Source organism: Schistocerca cancellata, chromosome 2 (assembly GCF_023864275.1).
Source record: "Schistocerca cancellata isolate TAMUIC-IGC-003103 chromosome 2, iqSchCanc2.1, whole genome shotgun sequence".
Lineage (NCBI taxonomy): Eukaryota > Metazoa > Arthropoda > Insecta > Orthoptera > Acrididae > Schistocerca > Schistocerca cancellata.
The window spans coordinates 21,951,962-21,979,635 of NC_064627.1; the positions used below are offsets into that span (position 1 = coordinate 21,951,962).

The window sequence follows — 27,674 nt, forward strand, 5'->3', positions numbered from 1 at the left end:
TGTAAGTTGGCCATGCTCTCCCAGGTCATTTTGTCAGCTTACCTAATTATGGCAACATGACTCTTCATCAAAATATTGTACAGCCCAATGAATCAGTAGTAAAACTGTGGAGTGTTTGATCTGCTAGCAACAATAGCTACGATAACATGGCTTTCACCTTTTCTGGGAAATCAAGCTGAAATTCCTGGGCATTGTGCAGCATATGAGAACTTACACAATTGGATGATGATGTTATTTGTGAGGTTCTCAGGGTCATAGAGATGCCTAAAGTATCACTAGCAACCTTTCCTCCAAGTGAGATGAACTCCTAAACAGTTACACAGACTGTTTACCAGATAAAGAATATTCAGTAATCTTTTTTGAAAAGTGATCTCTTCATAACACACTGAATATGGAAAAGAACAGATATAGTCACACAGTTTTGATTACAAGAATGATGGAGAAAAAGAGTATTATATAGCACGACTTTATCATACAGAAAGAGGATGCGTACATTTAGGAGGAAAAAACTGGATTAAATTTTATTATTGGAAACTGATGTTGCCCTCAGAAGTGGTTTATCCACATCTACAGATCAAGATTTAGGTTTTCCTAAAGCTCTGAAGCTGAATACTGAAATTCCTGTTGAGAAAAGACTGAGAGAAAATTTCTATCCTGAGCTTGCGTTCCACATCTAAAACATCTTTCTCAATAGACTGTTAGACACTAATCTTTCTTCGTGCCATCATTTGGAAACAGAAGTATTTGTTGCATGTTATAGAAATAAGTAAGTGCTCACTTCAGTGATAATCAACTACAAAAAGTTCACCTTATGACCAGCTCCTTACAAACTTATAGCATTTGACTGTGACAATGTCCATGCAAAAAAAAAAAAAAAAAAAAGTATGTAAACCATTACTGTTTTAGGATGTTTGTTTGCTAGAAGATGGTCATTTGACTGAAACTAATCCATTAATAAATAATGGTTTTTGGTTGAAAATGTCATTCATCGACTGTATCAGGGCTTCATAAGGACTGTTGGCCCTTAGGTCGTCTATTGCTGACCTTCCATGTTGGCAGACTGCTGTACAGTTAAAATCACCTCTTATATTTTTCTCTTATTGGGAAGTAGCTGAGTAGTTAGTGAGTTTCTCAGAACTGTATAGTTTTCCTGCACTCATTATGATGTTCTTCATTAACTTGCTGCTCAGACTTGCAGCTGTCTTTGTAGACTCCAAGCATGTACAGCATGCCAATCACACCCTGTGTGTTGCTTGTCACATCTGTGATCTTGTTGCTGCTTTTGTTGGTTACGTAAGCCTTTGAACACACAATACAGATGCTAAATGGCAACCTTAAAAAATATGTCACTCTGAACAGACACACTTGATATGCAGTTATTGTTATACTGAGATTCACAAAAAGAGGAATGATTATTAGCTAATATGGGAACAAAGACTGCATGAGTGAAATTTTCCTGGTTTATCAGATGGATAACAACATAAAGGTACACGAATTGGAAGATATACAATGATAGCACTTGGACTTGAAGCTTATCTATTCCCACTACTGTTATTGTCCTCTACATCTATGTATATACTCTGCAAACCACTGTGAAGCACGTGGCAGAGATTACTTAGCGTTGTGCCACATGTTTGTGTACCATCCCAATCCAACTGAATACGGAACATGGAAAGAATAACGGCTTAAATGCCACTGTTTGTGAAGTAATTGGTCCAACCGTATCTTCACAGTCCTTAAGAGAATGATATGTAGAGGGCTGTAAAAATTTTCTCAGTTCTTCACTTAATAACAGCTGTAATTTTCCTAAATACACTGTGTGATAGTGTGGCCATTGATTGCACTAAAACACTTTTATATGTCTTGAACACAGTATTTATTCATGTACACATTGTGGCTTTCTCCATTTCCAAAGGCTACAATAAGTCATCAGTGAGAAAAGATTAAGGTAATACTAAAAGATAAACATTACACAGTGAAATAAAGCACTCACCAGAAATATATAATATCATTTGTGCATATGAAGTCAACCTTAAGTAGTGACGAGCAAATACAAATTGATTTTACAGTACAGTGATAGTGTAAAGTGAAGAAAGCCACTAGGTGGCATTGCAGTCATGATGATTATGATGCATCACAATTTTTGAAATAGAAAAATATTCCGCAATTAATGAAAATACTAAGCATTAACAGCCACATTTCTTTTGTCTGTCTATTACACAATATAGTTAATTTTACATTATATCAGTCAATGTAGGAATTCAGTGCATATAATCAAAACTAGGTAATGCTAGTGTATAACAGTGGGCGACATAATGGAAAATTGTTACGAAATTGTAGACCGTGAATGATATGCAAACCAGCATCTATGGAAGAAGGTATACAAGGCCAAAATCATTGATAAGAAAATGTAAATAAATATAAATCAAATTATGATGTTATACACAAGTCAGAAAGTATGCAGGTATTTAAAAATGTGTAAAATATTTAAAAAGTAATAGAAATATATGCAATAAAACCTAATCAGCAACCAATGTAAAACAATCAATAAATCTATTTATTCATCTGTTAACAATATACATTGTATGGATGTAGTCAATTACAATATAGTTTCTTATCTTTAATTTGTTTCAAAAACCTGGATAATAAATACAAATATTTTATATCAGTATATATAAATAACATTGCTTTTCCATATTCAGATATTCTTCAACACTATAAACTCTGTGTGTTAGTAAAAATTGTTTAAGATCTACCTTGAATTTATGAAATTCTTTAATTTTTTTATTGTAGAAGGCAATGCACTAAAAAGTATTTTGGGCTGGTAGTTTACACTTTTTTGGTAGAGTGCTCCTTTGTGGGTGTCTCTGTGAAAATCATCCCTGTTCCCTGTTTCCTGGTTATGAACCTGATTATTTAATGTTGAAAATTCCTGGTGAGTTTTCAGAAAATATACACATTCATAGATGTATAAGCTAGGAAGAGTCATTATTTTAAATTCTTTAAATATTTCCCTGCATGACACTCTGCAAGGAACCCCTTTCATTATTCTAATAACCCTTTTTTGAAGTTTGAAAGCTTGTTTTGGCATACCTGTATTTCCCCAAAAGATCACACCATATCTAAGCAAACTGTTCATGTAAGCGTAATAGACACACAGCAATGATTCAGTGTTGCAGTATTCCTGAAGCATTCTTAGCACATAGCAGCATTTACTTAATTTTTTACTCAAAACTTCTAGATGCTTTTCCCATCTCAAGTGCTCATCCACCCACATACTGAGGAATTTCATGTATGGAGCTTGTGCAATAACATAGTTCTCTAACTCAGCTTTTACTCTTCTTCTAGCTTTAATTTTAATATTAATGAAATTCATCAGTACCGTTTTATCCTTATTTATGATCAAAGAAGTATCACTAAACCATTTTCCTGTCTCATTTATTTTCCTAGAGGCACTCTGCTGTTGATCATCGTCAGTGTATCCTTTTATAAAAATGCTAGGGTCATCAGCGAACATCACCGTTTCTGCAACTGTCAGATGGTTTGGCAAATCGTTTATGTACACCAAGAACAACAAAGGGCAAAATACCAAAGTTCAAGGATGGGGATAAAAAACTCTTGGAAATACATTTATTATATATTCATTTCTGCTCAGAATTTGCAGTGAAAATAAGTTTCAATGCCAAAATAATGAATTTAAGAAATTTTCATTTTTTATACAACTGCAAAAAATCCTTGAACATTTGTTCCTGATTAAAGATCAAAGTGATATTTTTTATTAAAAATTAAAAAAATAATGAAATTATCTATTTAGTCTTTAATTGTGAATAAATGTTTGAGCAGTTTTTTTTTCAGTTGTCTAAGAAACAAAGTTTTATGAAATTCAATATTTTGGCATAGATGCTTAATTTATTTATTGTTTGCAAGCAGGAATGAATATGTACATACATATGCTTCCAAGAGTTTTATATCCTCAGCATTGAATTTTCTGTTATTTTATCATTGTTTTACAACATGTTGCTAATTGGGTTTTATTGCATATATTTTTCTTATATTTTTTTTTATTTTAACGTATTTTTTGAAATATTTGTATGTTTTGTGATTTGTGGAGAACATCATAAAACAGACATTATATTTATTTATATTTTCTCATACCTATTTCCTTAGATGCTGAATTGCACATCATTCGTAGTCTGTTACGTCACACATTTTCCAACACTAGCATCCTATAATTTTGACCGTATGCAGTCTTGGTTCATATAATATAAAATTAAATATATGATTTGAATATAATAGAGGGAAACATTCCACATGGGAAAAATATATCTGAAAACAAAGATGATGTAACTTACCAAACGAAAGCGCTGGCATGTTGATAGACACAAAAACAAACACAAACACACACACAAAATTCAGGCTTTCACAACCAATGGTTGCTTCATCAGGAAAGAGGGAAAGACGAAAGGATGTGGGTTTTAAGGGAGAGGGTGAGGAGTCATTCCAATCCCAGGAGCGGAAAGACTTACCTTAGGTGGAAAAAAGGACAGGTATACACTCGCGCGCACACACACATATCCATCTGCACATACACAGACTCAAGCAGGTATTTGTAAAGGCAAAGAGTTTGGACAGAGATGTCAGTCGAGGCGGAAGTACAGAGACAAAAATGTTGTTGAATGGCAGGTGAGGATGAGCGGCAGCAACTTGAAATTAGTGGAGGTTGAGGCCTGGTGGGTAACGGGACGAGAGGATATACTGAAGAGCAAGTTCCCATCTCCGGAGGTCTGACAGGTTGGTGTTAGTGGGAAGTATCCTGATAACCCGGACGGTGTAACACTGTGCCAAGATGTGCTGGTCATGCACCAAGGCATGTTTAGCCACAGGGTGATCCTCATTACCAACAAACACTGTCTGCCTGTGCCCATTCATGCGAATGGACAGTTTGTTGCTGGTCATTCCCACTAGAAAGCTTCAGTTGGTAAATCACATGGGTGCTTTCACACGTGGCTCTGCCTTTGACCGTGTACACCATCCGAATTACAGGACTGGAGTAGGTGGTGGTGGAAGGGTGCATGGGACAGGTTTTACACTGGGGGCGGTTACAAGGGTAGGAGCCAGAGGGTAGGGAAGGTGGTTTGGGGATTTCATAGGGATGAACCAAGACGTTACGAAGGTTAGGTGAATGGTGGAAAGACACTCTTGGTGGAGTGGGGAGGATTTCATGAAGGATGGATCTCATCTCGGGGCAGGATTTGAGGAAGTCTTATCCCTGCTGGAGAGCCACATTCAGAGTCTGATCCAGTCCCGGAAAGTATCCTGTCACAAGTGGGGCACTTTCGGGGTTCTTCTATGGGAGGTTCTGGGTTTGAGGGGATGAGAAAGTGGCTCTGGTAATTTGCTTCTGTACCAGTCGGGACGGTAGTTTCGGGATGCGAAAGCTGTTTTCAGGTTGTTGGTTACCCAGGCCTGCCAACCCAAAGTTTGGTACAGATTTATTGATGATATCTTCATGATCTGGACTCACAGTGAAGAAGAACTCCAGAATTTCTTCTCCAACCTCAACTCCTTTGGTTCCATCAGATTCACCTGGTCCTACTCCAAATCCCATGCCACTTTCCTTGATGTTGACCTCCACCTGTCCAATGGCCAGCTTCACACGTCCGTCCACATCAAACCCACCAACAAGCAACAGTACCTCCATTATGACAGCTGCCACCCATTCCACTTCAAACAGTCCCTTCCCTGCAGCCTAGGTCTTCGTGGCAAATGAACCTGCTCCAGTCCGGAATCCCTGAACCATTACACCAACAACCTGAAAACAGCTTTCGCATCCCGTAACGACCCTCCTGACCTGGTGTTGTTGTTGTGGTCTTCAGTCCTGAGACTGGTTTGATGCAGCTCTCCATGCTACTCTATCCTGTGCAAGCTTCTTCATCTCCCAGTACCTACTGCAACCTACATCCTTCTGAATCTGCTTAGTGTATTGATCTCTTGGTCTCCCTCTACGATTTTTACCCTCCACGCTGCCCTCCAATGCTAAATTTGTGATTCCTCGATGCCTCGGGACATGTCCTACCAACCAATCCCTTCTTCTTGTCAAGTTGTGCCACAAACTTCTCTTCTCCCCAATCCTATACAATACCTCCTCATTAGTTATGTGATCTACCCACCTTATCTTCAGCATTCCTCTGTAGCACCACATTTCAAAAGCTTCTATTCTCTTCTTGTCCAAACTAGTTATTGTCCATGTCTCACTTCCATACATGGCTACACTCCATACAAATACTTTCAGAAACGACTTCCTGACACCTAAATCTATATTCGATGTTAACAAATTTCTCTTCTTGAGAAACGCTTTCCTTGCCATTGCCAGTCTACATTTTATATCCTCTCTACTTCGACCATCATCGGTTATTTTACTCCCTAAATAGCAAAACTCCTTTACTACTTTTAGTGTCTCATTTCCTAATCTAATTCCCTCAGCATCACCCGACTTAGTTTGACTACATTCCATTATCCTCGTTTTGCTTTTGTTGATGTTCATCTTATATCCTCCTTTCAAGACACTGTCCATTCCGTTCAACTGCTCTTCCAAGTCCTTTGCTGTCTCTGACAGAATTACAATGTCATCAGCGAACCTCAAAGTTTCTACGTCTTCTCCATGAATTTTAATACCTACTCTGAATTTTTCTTTTGTTTCCTTTACTGCTTGCTCAATATACAGATTGAATAACATCGGGGAGAGGCTACAACCCTGTCTCACTCCTTTCCCAACCACTGCTTCCCTTTCATGCCCCTCGACTCTTATAATTGCCATCTGGTTTCTGTACAAATTGTAAATAGCCTTTCGCTCCCTGTATTTTACCCCTGCCACCTTCAGAATTTGAAAGAGAGTATTCCAGTCAACATTGTCAAAAGCTTTCTCTAAGTCTACAAATGCTAGAAACGTAGGTTTGCCTTTTCTTAATCTTTCTTCCAAGATAAGTCGTAAGGTCAGTATTGCCTCACGTGTTCCAACATTTCTACGGAATCCAAACTGATCTTCCCCGAGGTCGGCTTCTACCAGTTTTTCCATTCGTCTGTAAAGAATTCGCGTTAGTGTTTTGCAGCTGTGACTTATTAAACTGATAGTTCGGTAACTTTCACATCTGTCAACACCTGCTTTCTTTGGGATTGGAATTATTATATTCTTCTTAAAGTCTGAGGGTATTTCGCCTGTCTCATACATCGTGCTCACCAGATGGTAGAGTTTTGTCATGACAGGCTCTCCCGAGGCCATCAGTAGTTCTAATGGAATGTTGTCTACTCCCGGGGCCTTGTTTTGACTCAGGTCTTTCAGTGCTCTGTCAAACTCTTCACGCAGTATCTTATCTCCCATTTCATCTTCATCTACATCCTCTTCCATTTCCATAATATTGTCCTCAAGTACATGGCCCTTGTATAAACCCTCTATATACTCCTTCCACCTTTCTGCTTTCCCTTCTTTGCTTAGAACTGGGTTGCCATCTGAGCTCCTGATATTCGTACAAGTGGTTCTCTTCTCTCCAAAGGTCTCTTTAATTTTCCTGTAGGCAGTATCTATCTTCCCCCTAGTGAGATAAGCCTCTACATCCTTACATTTGTCCTCTAGCCATCCCTGCTTAGCCATTTTGCACTTCCTGTCGATTTCATTTTTGAGACGTTTGTATTCCTTTTTGCCTGCTTCATTTACTGCATTTTTATATTTTCTCCTTTCATCAATTAAATTCAATATTTCTTCTGTTACCCAAGGATTTCTATTAGCCCGCGTCTTTTTACCTACTTGATCGTCTGCTGCCTTCACCACTTCATCCCTCAGAGCTACCCATTCTTCTTCTACTGTATTTCTTTCCCCCATTCCTGTCAATTGTTCCCTAATGCTCTCCCTGAAACTCTCTAAAACCTCTGGTTCTTTCAGTTTATCCAGGTCCCATCTCCTTAAATTCCCACCTTTTTGCAGTTTCTTCAGTTTCAATCTGCAGTTCATAACCAATAGATTGTGGTCAGAATCTACATCTGCCCCAGGAAATGTCTTACAATTTAAAACCTGGTTCCTAAATCTCTGTCTTACCATTATATAATCTATCTGAAACCTGTCAGTATCTCCAGGCTTCTTCCATGTATACAGCCTCCTTTCATGATTCTTGAACCAAGTGTTAGCTATGATTAAGTTATGCTCTGTGCAAAATTCTACAAGGCGGCTTCCTCTTTCATTCCTTCCCCCCAATCCATATTCACCTACTATGTTTCCTTCTCTCCCTTTTCCTACTGACGAATTCCAGTCACCCATGACTATTAAATTCTCGTCTCCCTTCACTACCTGAATAATTTCTTTTATCTCGTCATATATTTCATCTATTTCTTCATCATCTGCAGAGCTAGTTGGCATATAAACTTGTATTACTGTAGTAGGCATGGGCTTTGTGTCTATCTTGGCCACAATAACGCGTTCACTATGCTGTTTGTAGTAGCTAACCCGCACTCCTATTTTTTTATTCATTATTAAACCTACTCCTGCATTACCCCTATTTGATTTTGTATTAATAACCCTGTAATCACCTGACCAAAAGTCTTGTTCCTCCTGCCACCGAACTTCACTAATTCCCACTATATCTAACTTTAACCTATCCATCTCCCTTTTTAAATTTTCTAACCTACCTGCCCGATTAAGTGATCTGACATTCCACGCTCCGATACGTAGAACGCCAGTTTTCTTTCTCCTGATAACGACGTCCTCTTGAGTAGTCCCCGCCCGGAGATCCGAATGGGGGACTATTTTACCTCCGGAATATTTTACCCAAGAGGACGCCATCATCATATAATCATACAGTAGAGCTGCATGTCCTCGGGAAAAATTACGGCTGTAGTTTCCCCTTGCTTTCAGCCGTTCGCAGTACCAGCACAGCAAGGCCGTTTTGGTTAATGTTACAAGGCCAGATCAGTCAATCATCCAGACTGTTGCCCCTGCAACTACTGGAAAGGCTGCTGCCCCTCTTCAGGAACCACACGTTTGTCTGGCCTCTCAACAGATACCCCTCCGTTGTGGTTGCACCTACGGTACGGCCATCTGTATCGCTGAGGCACGCAAGCCTCCCCACCAACGGCAAGGTCCATGGTTCATGGGGGGGGCCTGACCTGGTAGAGAAGCAAATTACCAGAGCCACTTCCTCATCCCCTCAAATCCAGAACCTCCCACAGAAGAACCCCAAAAGTGCCCCACTTGTGACAGGATACTTTCCGGGACTTGATCAGACCCTGTATGTGGCTCTCCAGCAGGGATACGACTTCCTCAAATCCTGTCCTAAAATGAGATCCATCCTTCATGAAATCCTTCCCACTCCACCAAGAGTGTCCTTCTGCCGTCCGCCTAACCTTCGTAACCTCTTGGTTCATCCCTATGAAATCACCAAACCACCTTCCCTAACCTGTGGCTCCTACCCTTGTAACCACCCCCGTGTAAAACCTGTCCCATGCACCCTCCCACCAACACCTACTCCAGTCCTGTAACCCGGAAGGTGTACACGGTCAAAGGCAGAGCCACGTGTGAAAGCACCCACGTGATTTACCAACTGACCTGGCTACACTGTGAAGCTTTCTAGTGGGAATGACCAGCAACAAACTGTCCATTCGCATGAATGGACACAGGCAGACAGTGTTTGTTGGTAATGAGGATCACCCTGTGGCTAAACATGCCTTGGTGCATGGCCAGCACATCTTGGCACAGTGTTACACTGTCCGGGTTATCTGGATACTTCCCACTAACACCAAACTGTCAGAACTCTGGATATGGGAACTTCCCCTTCAGTATATCCTCTGTTCCTGTTACCCACCAGGCCTCAACCTCCGCTAATTTCAAGTTGCCGGCACTCATACCTCACCTGTCATTCAACAACATCTTTGCTTCTGTACTTCCACCTCGACTGATATCTCTGCCCAAACTCTTTGCTTTTACAAATCTCTGCTTGTGTCTGTGTATGTGCAGATGGATATGTGTGTGTGTGCGAGGGTATACCTGTCCTTTTTTCCACCTAAGGTAAGTCTTTCCGCTCCCGGGATTGGAATGACTCCTTACCCTCTCCCTTAAAACCAACATCCTTTTGTCTTTCCCTCTCCTTCCCTCTTTCTCTTTCCTTCCCTCTTTCCTGGTGAAGCCACCGTTGGTTGCAAAATCTTGATTTTGTGTGTATGTTTGTGTGTCTATCAACATGCCAGCGCTTTCATTTGATAAGTTACATCATCTTTGTTTTTAGATATAAATATATTATTTAATAGATGAGCAAAGGAAAATTGTCTGTTAATGTTTACTATTTTCATTAATTGTACATAGTATCTCCAAGATGGCGTCATGTGCAAATGTGAACAATATTAGTGCTTCTAAAAGTTACAGTTACATTGTAAAAAGTGGTGCATGCGAAAAGTGTCAAGGTGAAATCAAGAAGATAAATTAACGTTTAAGAAGTCTCCAGAAAAAGCAATCTGACCCTGCTCTGACACGAAAACTCACTAATCTCAAAAACAAAAACCACGAGTTACAAACAATGGCATCAAGCAAAATACCAGGTAAAAATGCAATACGGAAAACTACCAATAATTTGAAGCTCCTGTACACAAACCGTCACAGTGCAATAGTGGAAAATAATGCCTATAACGGCCAGAAGTGTGTTAACAATTCAAACACAGTTCCAAGTTAAGATACTGATCAAAAGTGCGTAAACCATTCAAACGTTTTCCCTGTTTCTGAAGAACTGCCTAGCGACTAAAAAAGTAACCTTCTCTCAACAAAATTCATCAAACAAAACTGGTCTCGTATGCACTAATTGGTTCAGTGTTTTATCAGAAGACAGCAGCAACTTCGTAAACATTGAAAATGAACATTACATCCAACTGGAAAATCAAATTAAAATGGCAAATGGTAAAATCAAAATCACCAGCAATCGTAGGCAGCAGCCAAAGAAATGCAATGTGCTTTTCTAGCGGATAATCATGGGAGAAATCTAGCTACTACTTTACAGGAAGTGAATACAGATTTGGGTGCAACTGGCATCATGAAACCCGGCACGATGACCAAAAACATTATTGAAGGTGTCTCAGATCACGGGAATACACTGAAGAACAGTGACATCGTTTGTGTGATGGGTGCCAATGATGTAGTTCATAACAAAGCCGGATTGTGCATAACAGGTTTGAGGGATTTTTTAAACGAAAATATTATCAAAAACTCTGTTGTTGTGAGGATACCTCATAGACACGACCTCATGTGCAATGCGTGTATGAATAAAGAAATCCACAAAACCAACACCAGAATAAAACAATTATGCTCTACTTATGCAAAATGCGATGTAGTAGATATTAACAGACTGGCAAAAAATCTGCACACTGAACACGATGAGCATCTGAATTACCAAGATAAAAAATTTCTCTGTCACGAGGTAATCAAAATTATAAATGAAATTCAAAATCGTAACTGTCTAGTTTTAAAAGACACTATTTCTGGGGTCACTTATGGACCTCCTTCCTTAGGCATCACAACGTTACAGGGCAAGGAAGGGTAGAAACCACGTTAAGGGAAAACTGCAGCAAAGTAATTAATTCAGATAACTGTGTTGTTTTAGATCAATCGGTGAAAATAAATGAACACGCAACACCTTGTGACATCAAAATACCTTTCTGTGCAGATAACAATGTTCTTCTACAGATAAATGTACAATCACTTTGTGGTAAAATCAGTGAACTGCAGTACTGGCTTGATAAAATTAACTGCAATTTATTGTGTATCAAAGAACACTGGATGAAAGAGTCTGAAACAGACTTGTGTGATCCTCCGGGATATTTGCTAGTTACTAGCTATTGCAGAAGCATTTCACATGGTGGAGTCTCAGTCTACGTTAAAAGCAAATTAGATTTAGATTATTCAGTTGTAGACCTTAGGAAAATGTGCCTTGAAGGCATATTTGAAGTAGCCGGTATGGTAATACACGCACAAAAGATTGTAATTGTGTCAGTGTATTGAACTCCAAGTTCTGATGAAATAATATTTACAGAAAAAATTAACACACTAATTTTGCAGTTGTCCAAATATAAACAACATAAAATTATAATTGTAGGTGATATTAACATAGATATAAGGGCAAAGAAGAAAAATGTTATCTATATGGTTAATTCTTTGAAGTCATTAAACTATTATTGTCTTAATGACAAGCCCACCAGACAGAATGCATGTCTTGATAACATAATTAGTAATGTATATAAAGATACTCTTGAATGTGATGTAATAGAATTAGGAATATCAGATCATGCAGGACTATGGATTCAAATAGAAAATTCAAAACTCTACACTAAAGAAAGACAAGTGACATATAGACTTCTAGGATAATCCAACGTAAGCAACATGATTAATGAGTTACAGGAAATTGATTGGTCTCATAAAATTAATAATAATAAGGCAACTGATAAATGCTTTACTATTTTCCTCACAGAAATTAAGCACATTGTAGAATAGACATGCCCCACTGTAATCAAAAGACAACATCTTAATAATACACATAAGCAATGTCGTACTAACAAGTGGTACACTCCAAAACTTAACAAACTTAAGATACTACTTCTAATTCTGAAGAATAAGTCTAATAAAAGTGATCAAGACAAGGCAAATTACCTAAATATGAGAAAACTTTACAAATTAGAAATAAAAGGGGCTCAATGCAATGCAAATGATGAATACATTTTGAATTCCAAAAATAAATGTAAAGCAGCCTGGAATGCCATAGGCTAAAACAGGAAATTAATAACATCTATAAAGAAAACAACATCCCTATAGACTGTGATACACTCCATGATTATTTTGTAAATAGTGCCACTACCACTCCACTCAATAATTCTACCATAGATGCAGAAACACTACTCATCCATACAAAACAGACTAGTGAGAAATTTACTTAGACCCGTATCGCCCTAAATGACATTTGCAAATTGATAAACAAACTAAGCAATTCCAAAACAGAAGACTATTATGGACTCAGTAATGTCATCACAAAGCGTATAGCAAAGGAAATCAAAATTCCACTGCTCTCACTGTCAAACAGAGTACTAGATGAAGCAATTTTTCCAGAATGTCTTAAGCTCACAGTTACACTACCTATGTATAAAAAAGGTGATAAAAACCTCCTAAAAGCTACAGACCCATATCAAGAGTACCAATCATATCCAAAATAATAGAAAATTACATGCATATGCAGCTATATAGCTATTCTGAACTAACAAACTATTAAATGAACAGCAGTTTGGATTCAGGCCTCACCTATCAACTGTAAAAGCAATTGAAGCTTTGGTGAACAATGTATATGAAGCATATGAAAAGAGGCTGCGTATATCTGGAACACTTATTGATTTAAGCAAAGCATTTGATTCAGTGTCTCATGACATAATCATTAAAAAGTTAGAATACTATGGCATTGAAGATATACCAATCACCTTACTCAAATCTTATGCAAGCCATAGGTTACAGCTTGTATATGCAAATAAACAGAGATCAGCAATACTCCCTACAAAAAGAGGACTACCCCAAGGCTCGGTTCTTGGGCCTTTCCTGTTCATTGTCTATATTAACGATTTCTCGAATTGTATATCACATAAGAATATACTGTATGCTGATGATATAGCACTAATAATCTTGGGTGACAATTTACAAACTGTGCTGGATAACAAAATAGAAATAATGCAAATGACTGGTCACTGGTGTCAGGCCAATCAACTATGCATAAACAATACAAAAACAGAAGAAATAATTTTTAATCTAAAAGCTACAAAAAGTAAAAATAATGCAGTGAAACTACTTGGATTGCACATAGACCAAAAACTCTCCTGGGAAGAACACACCAATCACCTGTGCAGAAACTAACCTGTGTATTTTTTTTACTGTACAAATTGAGAAACAGTGTGAGCAAACAGCTGTTACTCCACTCATATTTTGCTTTCTTCCATTCCCATCTGGAGTATGGAATTTTGCTCTGGGGTAATTCCTCAGGGGCTAAATGTATTTTCAGATGGCAAAAGATGGCCATCATATGTATACTAGGATTAGCACCCAGAGATTCCTGCAGAAACCACTTTAAATATCTCGGTGTAATGACAGTACCTAACATGTACATATATAACTGTTTAATGTATGCTAAAAAAAATCTGGACAAATTCAGCACGAGATGTGAAGTACACACACACAATACCAGAAATAGTCGCTTGTTGTATTTTCCTTTCTCGAGGCTAGCTGTTGTCCATAATAACTATAAACATTTGGGCATAAATTTTTTTAATAAGTTACTATACTCAGCTCGTACAGCCCCATTTAATAAATTCAACCGTGTGTTCCAAAATTGGTTAAAATGCAGTGAATTCTATACAATTGAAGAATTCCTAGGAAATACTCATTATAAGTTTTTAATAAGTGATAAAGAAATGTTTTCAATTCTTAAATAAGCTAAATACTTCTGTGTATGTTTATTGTGCTTAACTGTACTCCATTGTAAACTTTCATGAAGCCAATTGTTTGAAAAACACTATAAGGCAAATAAAAAAAAATTCTATTCTAAAACAAAAAAAAAAAAATCATTATTTTCCTGTCTCAAAAATGATGATGTATCCCAATCCCTACAACTGGAATACCACCTAGTGATTTTCTCCACTTCACTCTAACACTGTAGTGTAAAATCAATACACACTTGCTTGTCACAACTTAAGGTTGACTAGATACTTTGCATTCACATTGGACAAATCTCTTTGGCTTATTATGGATGGGTGATATTATGTGTGCCTGGTGAGTACTTTATTTTGCTGTGTAATTTACACTTTATGGTATTACCATGATGTTCCTTCACTGATAACGGTTTATGTATTTTTGCAGCCTTTGAAAGTGGCAAAAGCCAAAATGTGTAAGGCGCAGTAAATAAACGAGGAAAATTTTAGCAGTTAAATTCACTCAGAAATATGTGATCAAGACATATAAAAGTGTTTGAGTCTTCACTTAGTACTGGTTCTTGAAACATTGTAAGTAGGCTTCAGGGGTTACTGGCAGTTGACATGAAGTTTTATGGACTGAGCCAATATATGACGAAGGGGCTCAGCCACCATCTTTTCTTGTGCCACTTATAACTACCTCTCATATTTTTGCATGTATTGACAATGTACTATATTCAGGAACAATGTCAATCATCAACCTTTGAAATTCAAACACTGAGTCTCAATGTTTATGCTCGGTCATAATTGCAGAAACATCACCCATTTCCAGCTAGTGAAGTCTTGTTGGTTGGTGACTTGCTAAGTCACCCAATAGCCATTGCAGCCACCACCCCACACTAAGACATGTAAAATGAGCTCACCTACTGGATGTGTGGAGAGGGGAAGCGACCCTTTAGCGATAGGAGTGCAGGTAGGGGTGAAAGCATTTTGTAAAATGCTGAAAACCCCGTTCTTTTTGTGCAGATCATGTGCTATGACAGAAATGTCACACAGAAGCAGAATTAAGGTTTTGCAACAGCACATTTTAAAGACTTTCAAGTTCAAATATGACATGATATAGTTGCAAGACCTACATACACTACTCATGTATATACTGGGCATCACACATTGTAGATTGTAAAGATTGGCAACAGTGATAGAGCGCATGAAGCAAAACTGTAGTACCCGAGCTTTCCTACAAATTTACATTTTACACAATGTACAGAAATTCACTGGGTTGACTTCTGATAAGCTTGTAATGTCAATTGGGGGAGTAAACCCATTTTTTCAAGTCTCTGTTTCTCTCATCAAGCGTAAATTCTCTCATCAAGCCTAAATTCTCTCATCAAGCCTAAATTCTCTCATCAAGCCTAAAATAACACTTTAATGGTGGTGAGCATATGAAGTGTGACTTACAAGAAAAGCATTAAACAATAACAGGAATGGTGACAAAGTACGTTATTAAGCAGATTTCCTCATTTATTCTTACGGTTTAACCTCTTAGCTGCTGTGATGTTTTTGGTTTAATTTAACATGTTCATCAATTTTTGTTTTTTTTCTGGGTGACATAAAGGATGATCTCTCAAAAACGTGTGTTTTGAATGTATAATTTGTAGTCATAGCATGTTGGAAAACAGCTTGATTACCTTGTACTTAGGTATGAATTTCAATTTTTTGATACGTTTTTACTTTCTGTTACACCCCTTTGATTTCTTAAGAACTAATGAAATTCATTACCATAAATTATTGTGTAAACCTTGTATTGTACATCTGATTTCCTTCACTTAGACAGGTTTTACACAAAGTATTGGAGAGGATTGTGTTTTTTAATCATATATGTCAGTTACATGTTATTTTGCTCATATTTACTCTCTGATACTATACTCAACGATACCACATATCTGCATAGTGTGATGTTGTCACGTCCTCATGTGTTTTTGCACGGGATTGAGCAACAGAGGTTTGTGGTACAGGGAATTCATTCAGTTGGCCAAACTGAGGAGGGGACTTGATTGTCTGATGTAAATTCCCTGATGTGGATGTAGAAGATGGGAGGATGATAAGGAGTATAAGCACTCAAAAGAAATAATTAACATTGAAATTTATTCTGCCTGTCACTGTTCCATCTATCCTAACTGAAACCCTTGTCTCAATACAGGATCAAGAGAGCCTTGCAGCTATCTAATTCCAGCCCAGCAACAACAGACTGACACTCTTTCTGCCTCTGTCCATGCCTATCTCCGATGACGCTGTCTCCTCCTCTCTGTTACTGTCTGCTACAAATCTCTCACTGGACCCCAGGTCCTAGAATTTTGTTTACCCTTCCCCATAGACCCCACCAGTCCCTGACTTGATGTAGCCTCTAAGGCTTCATTGGTTATATTACTTTCTTATTCTTTCATTATCTTTCAGAGGCTGTGTGAAGGAGATAGAAAGCTTTTCTCTATGGGGCCACCAAATTCATCCTAATCCTTCCACTGGGTTTTCATGGCATATAGTTGCCTCCACCACAAGCTCCCTTCTCTTTTTCTGTCACAGCTTAGTTGACCAACTTGCAATTATTGCCTAAGGCATTTGGTTCATTAATTCTGTCATCTAATTTATCTTAACTCTCGAAGGTCTTTGCTCACTAATGCTGTTAAATAACTTAGCCCTTATGTCTACAGTCTCTCTTGTGGCTCCTGTAGCCCAACTGCTTGACATTTTCACAGTAGGCTGCCCAAGCCAGCTCCAGTTGTCCAACATGTGCAGCACTTGTGGCTCCTCCTGCCACTCTCACAGTTCCATCAGTATTCTTACTAATTTTTAATATTATTCACAGGACTCTTTTCAGCTAAGGATATGACAGTGTGCAGACCTATACATGTTTCAACATTTAACATAGGTTTCCGACCTTTGCACTACTTTCAAATCTTATCTAGCTCAAATTGGACAGCTGTGCAACATTTTCAGGTAGCATTTCATTATAGGCAACTGCATCATCTTAAAACTGAGGCAGTTACTATTAAAACTGTCTGCCAGATCAGTGCTATATGACATGAACAACAAGGGTCCAATCCATTGTGTCTGGCATGCTTGAGGTTACATCTGCTGCTGTCGATGACATGATATGTCCTCCCTGCCAAGAAATCCTCACTTCATTCACAAATTTAGTTTGCTACCCAATATAATCATACTTTTTTAATAAATCTTGTTTAGGTACACAGTAAAACACTTTTTGTAAGTCAGAAGTAAGTGAGAAAAGTGAGAGCTGGGTTTCATATTTTGGAATTCATGCTGGCTGACATGGAGGGCATTCTGTTCGAGATACTTCAACTGTTTGATGTCGGAATATGTTCTGGGATTCTGCAACAGATGAGATTGGGAGGTAGCTTTGTTGATCACTTTTGCTGTCCTTGTTGTAGACTAATATGACCTGTGCTTGCTTTCTGTCACTAGGCACAGATTTTTATTCAAGAAATCTGTTGTATACTGTTGTTAAAATGAGAGCTAAGTCAGCTGAAAAATTATGTGCAGAATTGGATTCCATCATAAACTGGAGCATAGTTTAATTTCAGCATTTTTAGCTATTTGTAACCACTAATATCTTCATCAGTCATTTTTTTAGTGGCAGTAACCTGCAACTTCATCAATAAAGGATGTGTTGGAAATGGAGTTCAGTATTTATGCTTTCTTGAAAGATTCCATGATGCCTTCAGCTAGCATTCTCTTTATTTTATGTACAATTGTACAATTTTGGCCTTAGGCCATTTTCAAATATTTTATGGATAATTTTGTAGTAGTAAGTTATGTCACGTATGTCATTGCTCTTATGATGAGATGTTTATGCTATTTTAGGAGCATGTACTCCTATAAAAGCATGAAACATTTCAGATTTATTTTATGAGCATAACATGGAGTCATAGAGGCAACAACATATATGGCATAATTTAATACTGAAAAATCATCCATAAAACACTTGAAAATGTCCTAAGGCTGAAATTATACAATTGTTCATGAAATAAAGAGAATGGCAGCTGAAGCCATCATGAAATATTAAAAAAAATTCATCGCAGCTGTAGACCCTATCACATTGAACATTTATGCTTTTGCTTTGCTACCCACATCTTTAATTCTCATTTCAATCTGTGAGTGTCTGGACACCAACCTCTGAGCCACAGACAGACTAGAAATGACCAGAATTTCTTCAGGTTTCATGAGAGGTCTTTTGATAAGATACTGCTAGTGTAGTTATAATAGCTTCACATCTTTCTTTTTTAAGAGCCAACAGTGTTTCATTTAGCATTTCTTTGCCTGCAACCCTATGCTTTGTTGTATACTTGTGCTGTAATCACAGTGACTGAATACCATGGAGCGTCACACACATTATGAATAGTTCTACTACTTACATGTTGTCCAGTGCTTGTCTCCTAAATTTGAGCCTCAATTCCTGAACAGTTATACTACTTCCATGTCTGCCCAGTGCATGGTCAGCTATTCTTCTAAATTTGAGCCTCAATTCCTCTACATGTCCCTGTCCTGAGGGAAATATTTTGACTTCTTCTTTAAGTTATGACATGACTGGCTCTGTATCTAACTACTGAACATGTTATTCTTCCTACTTGTTTTTTGCTACCTTTCATACTTTAGTAATAATTTTTGCTACAGTTGCCTCATGGTATGGGATAGCCAAGTGGTCAGGGGCATCTTGCCTTGGTTTGCACGGCTCCCCCTGTTGGTAGTTCGAGACATCCCTCAGGCATGGGTGTGTGTTGTTCTTAGCATAAGTTATATTAAGTAGTGTGTGAGCCTAGGGATTGATGACTTGAAGTTTGGTCCCATAGGAACTTACTACAAATTTCCAAAATATTGCCCCATGGTCACTGATACCAGTTTCAGTCTGGATAGTCTGGAGAAATCAGATCTGTTTTTGTATCCTTTATGTGTAAAATATTTCCATCATGAACAGATTTATGACCAACATTCTAGGTAATTTTCAGAAGGCATTTATTAATGTTTTGGAGGATATTCTGCCATGACCAGCTTTTACAGTATTGTAATTATACCAATGAATTATTGGATGATTAAAATCATCAATGATGAAAGTGTCATTGGGGAACAAAAATACCAGCAAACTGAGTTTTTTATAAAATTTGCAGTAACATCTGGGGTGACTCTGGTAGTTTCACAGGAAGATCCAGTTCCAAGTTTTCACCCAACCATGATACTCAGTTTTGCACATACAAGCTCATGTGCAGCATCAGTTTCTATCTCTGTAGATCTCAGTTTTTTCTCTGCTGCAACAAATGCACCACCTTCATTTTCCATTATTATATCTGTTCCATATACACTTTGATTTATCCCAAACATCAAAGTGGTGGCAATTTAGCCAGCTTTCTATGTCCAGTATCATAAGCTCTGCTGCTTTCTAGGCACACTTCAAACTTAGGCACTTCACTGTGAATGCTTCAACAATTAACTACTAAATTTTAATACTCTTGCCTATGGAAAGCATTACATTAGATCTATCAGTGATACTTCTGGGTCTTTTACAGCTATCATTATCTGGAGTGATTGAACTGTCAACTAATCTATAAAGCACTTGTGTGCACCCCACTCACAGTCAGCTACACTGCTGGTGTGTAGTTCAACACTCATCTATTTAGAAAGATGCTACAGTTTTTAACTCTACAGTTTCCAGCCCTACATTGCAAGTCTAGGACATTGAAGAATAGCTTCTCATAGAACTTTCAAAGTCTCTGGTTCATACATTCAACTCTGCTCAGAACCTGGGCGCCCCAATAAATTCTGGGGAATTTGCTGCAGATAGTGAGCTACCATGAAATTCTGTGAGGATTTGGCCAAAGCCTTCTTCAGAAAAGGAAACAAACACACATTCATTCACATGAGAAAGCACACTTAATGCACACATAACCACCATCTTCAAAAGCTCAGGCTAGAATGCAACTGTCACGGAGAATGGAAACAGGAGTCTGGAGGGGGTGGGGAAAATGTATGGGTTGGGGGGAGGATTTTGGAAGTGGAGGATGTGTTGTAAGGAAAACTTCCAGCTGTGCAGTTTAGAAAAGTTGTTTGTGGAGTGGAGGATCCAAATGGCTTGGGTAATGAAGTAGGCACTGTGATAAAGCATTGTATGTTCACACCCTCTTTGTGCACTGCCCTCTGGAAGCTGTTGAGTAGAGGGAATGGGGATGGTAGGTTACTGTGGATTGGGGCTGGGATAATTTTGAGAGTGGAGAATGTTTTATATGCACAGTTCAGAAAAGTTGATGGTGGAGGGAAGGATCCAGATGGCCTGGGTAGTGAAGTAGACACTGAAATCAAATATGTTATGTTCACATCCTCTTTATGTTCTTCCCTCTGCCACCACACCCCATGTCTTTTCCCTTCAATGTTCCTCTCCTCTTTACTCCCTGTTCTCCCTCCCCCCTCCCCACCTCCCTGCCTCACAGCATCCCCCCCCCCCCCCCAGAGGGTCCACAACTCTTTTGTGGAACTGAAACTTCCTGGCAGATTAAAACTGTGTGCCCGACTGAGACTTGAACTCGGGACCTTTGCCTTTCGCAGGCAAGTGCTCTACCATCTGAGCTACCAAAGCACGACTCACGCCCGGTTCTCACAGCTTCACTTCTGCCAGTATCTCGTCTCCTACCTTCCAAACTATTTTGTGGATACGTGCATGGCGAGCACGGGGCCCTGAGCTATTGCAGCCTTCCTTCTTTCCAGGGCTGCATTTCCTTCCCCTTCCCTTCCTTTCCTCTCCTTGCTTCTTCCCCCTCGCCCTCTCCTCTCCCTCTCTTGGTGTCCTTGGTTATGTTGGCCCCCACTATCCTCCTGGTTATGTTGGGTTTGCAATTTAGCTTTGTTGCGAAATCACCTCCTCCTTTTGGCACTCCCTGGTCCCCCTCTGGGGTTTGACCTCCATTACTAAATTTCTCTTCCATAGTGTGCGACATTTGGGGAAGAGCACCTTACCTAGTGTCTCCGACGTGTGCCCTCCTAGTTCATTCCACCTTTCTTTTCACGTCATTGTCTGATGCTAGGGTGCATAGCCAGCACAATAGCCAGCCCATGTGGTGGGGTCGCTATGTACCCTTTTGGTTGAGCCCCCTGAACACACAGGTATCACACTTCTGATACCTGAGCTGTGGCCACCTCATGCAAGCCTTGGATTGGTTGCTCGTCATCCTGGAGCATCGGAACTCCCGGCAATGGCCAGCGTGCCAGATGGCCCTTGCTGTGGCTGGGTGGCGCCCGTGAGGAGAGCCCCTGATCGGAGTGGGTGGTATCAGGGCAGACGCTATGCAAATGAAACGCATACGGGTCAACAACTCTGGCCATTCTTCTGCGTCCGTCTCTCTGCGTGGGACTGATTCTTCTAGTGCTGCTTCTCCTGCCCCTTCGGCCTTCCCTTCCATGGCTACCCCCTGGGAAGAGGGTCAGGCCCATCAGCTAGGGGCGAAACCTTTCCCCGTTATCTGGTTTGCACCAGGACTGATGGGGATACTTTCACCAATACCAAACCTGTATTCTTTGTGGAACACATTGAAGACAAGTTTGGCGAAGTGGACTCCCTGAGCAAGATGCGGTCAGGTTCGTTGCTGATCAAAACTGCTTCAGTTGCCCAGTCTGCGGCCCTTCGTGCCTGTACCCCTCTTGGCACAATTCTTGTGTCCATTACCCCCCACCAGTCTCTAAATATGGTTCAAGGTGTGATTTTTCACAGGGACATCGTCCTTCAAACTGATGAGGAACTTCGGGACAATCTCGGACGGAGGGGTGTTCACTTTATTCGGCGTGTTCAGAAGGGTCCTAAAGACAATTGTATTGATACTGATGCCTTTATCCTGGCCTTTGAAGGGGATACCCTCCCTGAGAAAGTTAACATTATGGTCTATCGCTGTGATGTGAAGCCGTACATCCCACCTCCTATGAGGTGTTTTAAGTGCTTGCGTTTTGGACACATGTCTTCCCACTGTTCACAGGCCCCTCTCTGTGGTGACTGTGGACGTCCACTCCATGAGGGGAGTCCCTGTGTTCCCCCTAATGTGTGTGTTAATTGTCATGGCAATCATTCTCCACGTTCACCAGATTGCCCAGTATATAAGAAGGAAAAGAAGATCCAGGAGTATAATTCTCTTGATCGTTTAACCTACACAGAGGCTCGTAAGAAGTATATACGTTTTCACCCCGTGTCCATGATGTCTAGTTATGATTTACTTACATCTTCACCCCTTCCTACCCCTTCCTTACCCCAGTCCCGGAATCCTCTCCTCCCCTACCCATCCCCTGCAGCTCCCACACCTTCTACTCTGGGAGCTGCTCGCCCTCCCCAGCTGGAGAAGTGTCCCACTCCTTCAGCGTCTGCCAGTCAAGGGCGCCCCTCCCAGGATGCCCCTTCCAGGCCAAAGGTCTGCTGACACGTGACGACCGCGAAAACCACGGTATGTCGACCCCCAGGTCGCCCGATCTCTTTCTGTTCCCAATCTTGCTGCAGCTGGCTCCTTTTTGCCACACAGCCCTCCTCGATCTCAACCAGAAAAGAAGAAGAAACATAAGTCCTGGGACAAAGAGCCTCTGGTGTCACCAGAGGTCCCATCCCCGGCTTCACCACCAGATTCTGACCTGTCGTTCATGGATGTCGCCCCTCCTTGTCGGTGACGGGTGGTGACCTGGCGGTATGACTGGCTTTAGCCTATTCAACCCCCATTTAAATCATCATTCTGTGCTTATCCAATGGAATTGTAATGGATACTACCGTCACCTTCCAGAATTGAAATCCTTTATTTCGTCTTACTCTGCAGCTTGTGTGGTTCTACAGAAATCTCATTTTACTGATGCTCACTCACCAACCATCTGTGGGTTCCATGTTTTCTGTCAAAATCGGGTCGGACCCCTGCGGGCTTCTGGTGGCGTTTGTATGTTGGTCCGTTCAGACATTGCTAGCATGTGGATTCCTCTCCAAACTACATTGGAAGTGGTTGCTGTTAGGGTCCACCTGGACTCTGAGGTCACGGTTCGCAATCTTTATCTCCCTCCTGACAGGACTCTTACACCTGCTGCCATAACTGCCCTTCTTCAGCAACTTTCTCCTCCTTTCCTCCTCCTTGGGGATTTTAATGCTCATCATCCCTTGTGGGGCAGTGCCTTCCCATCTAGACGAGGTCTTCTCTTAGATCAGTTTATTACAGACGACGACTTGTGCCTTCTTAATGATGGCTCCCCTACTCATTTCAGTGCCAGTCATGGTACCTTTTTTGCCATTGATCTTTCTCTTTCTTCTCCCTCTCTCCTCCCTTCATTACACTTGTCGCCACACGACGACCTTTGTGATAGCGACCATTTCCCGTTGATTCTCTCTCTCCCTTCCTGCTCTCCGATGGGCAGGTTACCTTGTTGGTCTTTCCAACGTGCCGATTGGCCCCTATACACTGCACAGGTTGTGTTTTCTCCCTCTTTGTCGGGTTGTATTGATGACGTCCTATGTGACGTGTCTGACGCGATTGTTCATGCTGCTAGCCTTGCTGTACCATGCCCATCTGGACCATTTCGTCGCCGGCAAGTCCCGTGGTGGAATACGGCCATTGCCATTGCCATCCATGATCGCTGTCGAGCCTTGCAACACCTTAAGAGGCACCCATCCATTGCCAGCCTTATTACCTTTAAGCGCCTTCGTGCTAAAGCCCATTATTTAATCAAACAGAGCAAACGGATGTGTTGGGAACGATTTGCTTCTTCCCTCGGTTCTACCGTCCCTATGTCACGAGTATGCTCACTCTCTCCAAGGTTGCCATCGGCAGTCCACCCTCCCAGGCCTTCACCTCCTAGATGGCCTTTGTACAGACCCTTTGATTCTCACGGAACATCTTGCGACCCATTTTGCAATGGCATCAGCATCAGCCTTCTATCCGGCTGCTTTCCTTCACCGGAAACAGCAGGCCAAAGCTTCCGCCTTATGTTTTACCCCTTGTCAGTCAGAATGTTACAATGAACCTTTTACTGAATGGGAATTTCTTTCTGCACTTTCTTCTTCTCATGATACGGCCCCTGGCTCAGACTCCATTCATAACCAACTGCTTCAACATCTCAGCGGTCCACAACGGCAACATCTTCTCCGGGTGTTTAACCGTATCTGGCTCCAGGGTGACTTCCCTTCTCAGTGGAGGGATAGCATCATGGTTCCTGTCCTTAAGCCTGGTAAGAACCCCCTATTTCTTGACAGCTGTCAGTCAATTAGTCTGACTAATGTTGTTTGTAAGTTACTTGAACGGATGGTAGCCCGTTGGCTCAATTGGGTCCTCGAATCTCAGGATCTATTGTCCCCTTACCAGTGTGGCTTCCAAGAGGGACAGTGTCAAATCGATCATTTACTTCGCTTGGAATCCACAGTTTGGCAGGTTTTTTCCCAGCGCCGCCATTTGGTTGCAGTAGTTTTTGATCTTAGCAAGGCCTATGACACGGCCTGGCACCATCACATCTTACTTACCCTTCATCAGTGGGGTCTTCGGGGCCTACTCCCGATTTTTATCTGCCAGTTCCTGTTTCATTTATCAGTCTGGCAAACCTCCACGGACCCAGGAGATGGGCATCCCACAGGGTTCTGTCTTGAGTGTACTTCTTTTCCTCATTGCTATCGATGGACTTGTGGCCTCTGTTAGTACTTTGGTCGCCCCTGTCCTGTATGTGGATGATTTCAGCATTTGGGTTAGTTCCTCTTCGATGGCCTCTGCAGAGCGGCAGCTCCAGGGAGCTATACAGCATGCCTCTGCATGGACCCTCTGACACAGGTTTCAATTCTCTCCTTTAAAATCGTGGGTGGTCCACTTCTGTCGCCCTACTACGATGCACCCTGATCCAGAGAACTATCTTGATGCACAACGATTGCCTGTGGTCCCACAGTTTCGTTTCCCTGGGTCGTCTTTTCGACAACATTACCAACGTTTTAGGAAAGCTGATCCAGTTGCTGTAGAGACTTTTGTAAACCTTATCAAGGAACAAGAGTGGCAAGATGTTTATAGTGCTGATACAGTAGACGATAAATATAATGCTTTCCTCAAGACTTTTCTCGTGCTGTTTGAAAGTTGCTTTCCGTTAGAACATTCAAAACAGGGTACTAGCACAAACAGGCAGCCTGGGTGGCTGACTAAAGGTATAAGAATATCTTGTAGAACAAAGTGGCAATTATATCAAAACATTAGAAACAGTCACAATCTAAATGCAGTAGCCCATTACAAACAGTATTGTAAGGTGCTTAAAAAAGTTATTAGGAAGGCAAAAAGTATGTGGTATGCAGATAGAATAGCTTAGTCTCAGGATAAAATTAAAACCATATGGTCAGTCGTAAAGGAAGTGGCTGGTCTGCAGAGACAGGTCGAGGATATAGAATCAGTGCGTAGTGGGAATGTCCGTGTTACTGATAAGTCGCATATATGTACAGTATTTAATAATCACTTTCTGAATATAGCAGGTGAACTAAATAGATACCTAGTCCCAACAGGGAATCATATAGTGCTCGTAGAAAAAAGTGTTCCGAGACTGTTACCTGAAATGCTCCTCCATGATACTGACAAGAGGGAGATTGAGTTAATAATTAAATCACTAAAGACCAAGAACTCTCATGGATATGACGGGGTATCTAGCAGAATACTGAAGTATTGTTCCATGTATGTTAGCCCAGTACTTAGCCATATCTGTAACTTTTCCTTTAGGAGTGGTCGGTTTCCTGACCGATTAAAGTACTCGGTAGTGAAGCCACTTTATAAAAAGGGAGACAGGGATAATGTTGATAATTATAGACCTATTTCTATGCCATCGGTGTTTGCTAAAGTTATCGAGAGGCTTGTATATACAAGGTTACTGCAGCATTTAAATTCACATAATTTACTGTCAAATGTACAGTTTGGTTTTAGAAATGGCTTAACAACTGAAAATGCTATAGTCTCTTTTCTCTGTGAGGTTTTGGATGGATTAAATAAAAGGTTGCAAATGTTAGGTGTTTTCTTTGATTTAACGAAGGCTTTTGACTGTGTTGACCACAAAATATTACTGCAGAAGTTGGAACATTATGGAGTAAGAGGAGTAGCTTACAATTGGTTCGCCTCTTACTTTAAGAACAGAAAGCAGAAGGTAATTCTCCGCAATATTGAGAGTGGTAATGATGTTCAGTCCCAATGGGGCACTGTTTAATGGGGCGTTCCCCAAGGATCGGTGCTGGGGCCACTGCTGTTTCTTATTTATATAAATGATATGCCTTCTAGTATTACAGGTGATTCAAAAATATTACTGTTTGCTGATGACACCAGCTTGGTAGTGAAGGATCTTGTGTGTAATATTGAAACATTATCAAATAATGTAGTTCATGAAATAAGTTCGTGGCTTGTGGAAAATAATTTGATGCTAAATCACAGTAAGACTCAGTTTTTACAGTTTCTAACTCACAATTCAACGAGACCTGATATTTTAATCAGACAGAATGGGCATGTTATAAGCGAGATGGAACAGTTCAAGTTCCTAGGCGTACGGATAGATAGTAAGCTGTTGTGGAAAGCCCATGTCCAGGATCTTGTTCAGAAACTAAATGCTGCTTTATTTACCATTAGAACAGTATCTGAAATAAGTGACATTTCAACACGAAAAGTATTCTACTTCGCATATTTTCATACGCTTATGTCATATGGTATTATTTTTTGGGGTAATTCTTCTGATTCAAAAAGGGTATTTTTGGCTCAAAAACGGGCTGTTTGAGCTATGTGTGGTGTAAGTTCTAGAACCTCTTGTCGACCCCTATTCAATAGTCTGGGAATTCTGACATTGCCCTCACAGTATGTATTTTCTTTAATGTCGTTTGCTGTTAGCAATATTAGCTTATTCCCAAGAGTTAGCAGCTTTCACTCAGTTAATACCAGGCAGAAATCAAATCTGCATGTGGAATGCACTTTCTTGACTCTTGTGCAGAAAGGAGTGCAGTATTCCGCTGCATCCATTTTCAATAAGCTACCACAAGAACTCAAAAATCTTAGCAGTAGCCCAAACACTTTTAAGTCTAAACTGAAGAGTTTCCTCATGGCTCACTCCTTCTATTCTGTCGAGGAGCTCCTGGAAGAGCTAAAAAATTAAGCAAATTCCAGTGTTGCATTCTTGATTTTCTTTATTTAAACTAATGACGT

The 27,674-nt window shown here is 40.3% G+C and overlaps 1 protein-coding gene across 1 annotated transcript in view; it reads left to right on the forward strand.

Moving 5' to 3' along the window:
- The window catches only part of LOC126150305 (Down syndrome cell adhesion molecule-like protein Dscam2), a 195,185-nt gene that overhangs the window by 99,476 nt on the left and 68,035 nt on the right, over nucleotides 1-27,674 (forward strand). The window lies entirely within an intron of this gene.